The sequence below is a fragment of the Muntiacus reevesi genome, chromosome 2, assembly GCF_963930625.1.
Source record: "Muntiacus reevesi chromosome 2, mMunRee1.1, whole genome shotgun sequence".
NCBI lineage: Eukaryota > Metazoa > Chordata > Mammalia > Artiodactyla > Cervidae > Muntiacus > Muntiacus reevesi.
In genome coordinates this window covers 156,856,251-156,860,381 of record NC_089250.1, presented here as the reverse complement: position 1 = coordinate 156,860,381, position 4,131 = coordinate 156,856,251, and the positions used below count along the sequence as shown (strand labels likewise).

The following is a 4,131-nucleotide window of genomic DNA, read 5'->3' as shown; positions in this document are numbered from 1 at the left end:
ACTTGTGAGACAAATGATAATTAATGTGAAAATTATAAAAATCCAGACTATGGTCACTCATGATTTAACTTAATGTTTGGTGCTCCTATAATGAGACAAAAGTAGAATCTCGTCATTCTGCAGTAATTTTTTTTTTCATTTTGGACTGTATCATTGCAACTTTTTCAAAGGCCCAGAAAGACTGGAATACCCCATTTCCTGCAGTTTATTTGTATCAAATGAGGCAGGAAAGAGAGAAATGCCTATTATTTTGGCAGAGAGTAAGGAATATTTTTTAATCCCCTATAGGCCAGTCCCATAGGCTGGGTAAGACTGAGAGTAAGGGCAGATGAAATAGACAAAAGCAGGAGAGGAGGGAAATAGCAAATCCGTGGCTGTCCGCTTCTTGGCTGTGGAAAAGGTGATGTAGAAGCTGTCTGATGGCAACCACTAAGCACATTCTGCTCTGAATTAGTTCCTCTTTGAAAATGTTCACACAAATAACAGCATTGATACTGCTTAATTGCACACAGTGATGTGGAGAAGCCTTAAGGATATTGCGGTTTAGCCTCTTGATCACACCTCACTCTAACACAGTAATGAACAGGTGGATCAGGTCCAAGTCCCTGTTCCCCTGACCACACGCTGCAACTTTGAGAAAAAATGCTTTCTCTCTAAGCTTAGTCTTTGTATATGTTAAAGAAAGGTTGATAATACCCTTCTTCCAAGCAGTTACCTACTAAGGCTGTTATGAGGAAACACAGCACTTCAGAATGCTTATCTTAGTCCCTGGTACAAAATAACTGCTTGAAAAATATTTGCTCAGTTTTGGGGTGCTGGTGGCAAATATTAAGGGTCAGCATCCAGCAGTGATGAGGATAAGCTTAAGTTCAGGTGATGGGTTTCCATGTACCAGCTACCCTGTTTCTGTCCAGCTTATTGCTTGATGTGGGGAGTCCAGTTTATTGAAATTTCATTTAAAGTCCTTTTTGGCAAGTAGTGGCCAAAAAAAGAGGAAAGGAAAAGAAAGGAAAAAATGAAGGAAGGAAGGAAGGGAGAAAGAAAAAGAAGAGAAGAAAGAAAAAGAAAAGAAAAAGAGTTGATAGAAATTTTAGGTGGCCCTGTTATCTCTTAACTCTTCTGATGGAGATAGAGCAGGTATTATTCACCCATTGAACAGATTTAGAAGTTAGTTTGGTGATTGGTCTAGGATTACTGGTGAGTTACAATAGGGCCAGAACAAGAAAGGAGTTGGGTCTATCACAGACTTAAAAAATGAACTTGTGGTTGCTGGACGGAAGAATGGGAGAAAGGGATAGTTAAGGAGTTTGGGATGGACATGTAAAAATGGATAACCTGTAACAAGGATTTACTTATAGCACATGAAACTCTGCTCAAAGCTATGTGACAGCCTAGATGAGAGGAGAGAAGGTTGGGGGAGAATGGATTAATGTATAAGTATGGCTGAATCCCTGCACTGTTCGCCTGTAATTGTCACAACATTGTTAATTGGCTGTAAACTAATACAAAATAAAAAGTTAAAAAGAAGTGGGGTCTCAAGTAAGTGTCAGATGGCAACTCCAATCTGAGGATGGAACACTGCTCTACACAGTGGGCATGAGATTGGGGGAGCAGTTTGCCATGATGGTGGTCCCTTCACTGCAGCCTTTGCAGAGACAGGCACTAGCCATTGACTACGTCTCTTTCTGAGGGAGACGAATGGTGGAGAATCTCATGAAAACATCATGTGACTCAGAAAAATGATTCTTCTGAAATCACTAGTACGAGCTTCCCCTTTCTCCCATATAGTCTTCTGTATTTAGGCTTTTTGCAAAAAGCAGTAGCAGACTTCAATATATTCTTAATTTTTATACTGCTCTATTCATGTTTTGGATTACCCCCACTATTATCTCAGGCATGGAGATGGCCTTGACACCTTCTCTGATTTAATGATTTGCCTGAGCTGTTTAATATTCTTGAGGGAGTTTTAGAATCCTGGCCATGGTCTGTGACTCAGACTGCTTGTGTCCAGGTCTCAGCTGCATCACTTATTAGTGGAATGACCTTGGACAGTATATTTTACTTCTCTCTGTTGCAGTTCCCTCATCTTTCTGATAGAGATGGTAATGGTAACTGCCCCAGAGGGTTATTAGAAATCAATGAGAGATTCTTTGTTCAATACCTGCAAAGAGTGAGCCCCTGTAAGTATGAGCCGTGAATGATAATAAAACTGTTCTATTTGCAGTTTATGAAACTGTGATATATCATATCCATATGTTATAGACATTGTTATTATCTTTATAAAGTCTATAAAACTTCATTTCCAGTCACAAAAATAATATGGGATCCACTTGGAAATCATTGGCAGAAACTGGCTCGAGTAGCACAGAGATGGTTGTATATCGTAAAGACCATACATATCCAGATGAAGCCACCATCAGATTGCTTTCTGTTTAAGTGGTGGTGAGCTGCAAGTTCTTTTAGTTCTTTTTTTTTTTTTTTCACATTTGCCAAATGAAATTTGGTTCCACCTTCAAAGTCAAAGCTGTCCAAGAAAGGTCACAAAGTGAGGATCTGACTTCCACTCTAGAACCTTTCTACAGAACACCAAAACTTAGAATCAGGCTGTGCACAACTAAAAAGGAAAAATAGACTGGGACATCTCAGATCATGTCCAAGTTTAGTTCAAAATGTAAGTGGTAGCGTGGGACTTTCCAAGCTCAGTGAATGAAGTGACCGTGTCTCCCCCAGTAAGTGCAGCGTTCACCATTGGCCTCGTAGACGTGGCCTTGCGCCGGTACTGCTTCATCAAGAAACTTCGGCCACCTCCTGACACCCTGCCAGTCCCAGCTCTGTGGGAAGTCGGGTTATGGTGGGTTGCACCGCTGCCCCTGCCCCCTCGAAATCCACCCTAGAAACTACAGCCTCAGAGGAACCTCCCTGACGCCCCGAAGGTCTCCGTGTTGAGCTTGCTCTCCTCAGCCCACGTAGTCTGGCTGGAACTGGTCTTGAGTTCAGAGGAGATGTTGTCAAAGAAGGACTTGGACTTGTCATAGTAGCAGTGGGGCCCCAAGAGGTCCTCCTCAGCAGGCGCCCCATCACTCTAGGTCACCACGTCCAGGTCCTTCTCTTCCCCTTTCTCAGCTTTGTCGTTTTTAAAATTCAGTGTCCTCTTAAATTCCTTGTCCAGCTCTTCTCGGCTGAACTGGACGTTTGCCCTCTCAAAATCAAAGTTACCTTCAAACTTGATTGTGTTTTCCTTGATGTTAGTTGGACGGCTTTTTCATCTGTTCTCTGAGCGCCTCCTCTGAGGTCTTCTGTTCTCTGTCATTCACCTGCCCTTGAGTTTGCCCAGCTGCCTCTGAGCTCCATCGGTGGTGGCCTTGCGGTCAGGTGGGGCTGGGTGCCCGTTGAGCTGCATGCCCACGGAGCCCTCGCCAGGTAACAGCTTCTTGGAGTTCAAGTTATCAAGAGATCCAGGCTGGATGGCCTGCCCCACCATGGGGCTCTTGCCGACGGAGACAGAAGGAAAGCTGGCTCCTAAACCCAAGGAGGCTGGCATCCTGCTGGCTAAGCAGGGAGCTGGCCACCAGCTGGCAGTAGGGTGGCATCCCTCGGGCTGTAAGGCACCTGTGGCTGGAAGGGGGAGCCCAACCCGAGCCCAGGGAAGATTGAAGGACAGCAGGATCCTGAGGGAGTGTGTTCACACACAGTAATATCTTTGAGATCACTTTCCTGGAAGATGATGTCCTCATCCATCTCCTCTCTGGGGGGGCAGGCCTTTCTGTGGGACGGTCTTCAGTACCAAAGGACCTCACTTTGGCAAGTGCCACGGTGGCGTTGTTCCTGTCAATGGTGTAGAGGATGCCCTTGTAGCGGATATGCGCCTTGGAGATGAGGCTGATCCTGCTGCCCAGGTTTGGGGTGCCCGGGTAGCCGCTCATGGCGGTGGTCACCCAGCAGGGCCCGGCCCACTCACCTTCACGTGGTGGCCTCATCGCCCTCTCCTCGCAGCCTCGGTGCCACCTTACTGCCACCCGAGGGCCTGCCCGGGGACCAGGGGGCCTCTTTTAGTTCTTGACATTGTTCTTTCCCATGGAGTCACGTAGCTGAGCTTGGGTTGGGGCAATTATCTGGGCTTATAACCAAATA

At 45.5% G+C, this 4,131-nt stretch overlaps 1 pseudogene; it reads right to left on the bottom strand.

The window, feature by feature from the left end:
• Window positions 1-2,659: 2,659 nt before the first annotated feature.
• Window positions 2,660-3,923, bottom strand: LOC136159033 (protein LSM14 homolog B pseudogene; annotated as a pseudogene).
• Between the last annotated feature and the right edge of the window lie 208 nt (window positions 3,924-4,131).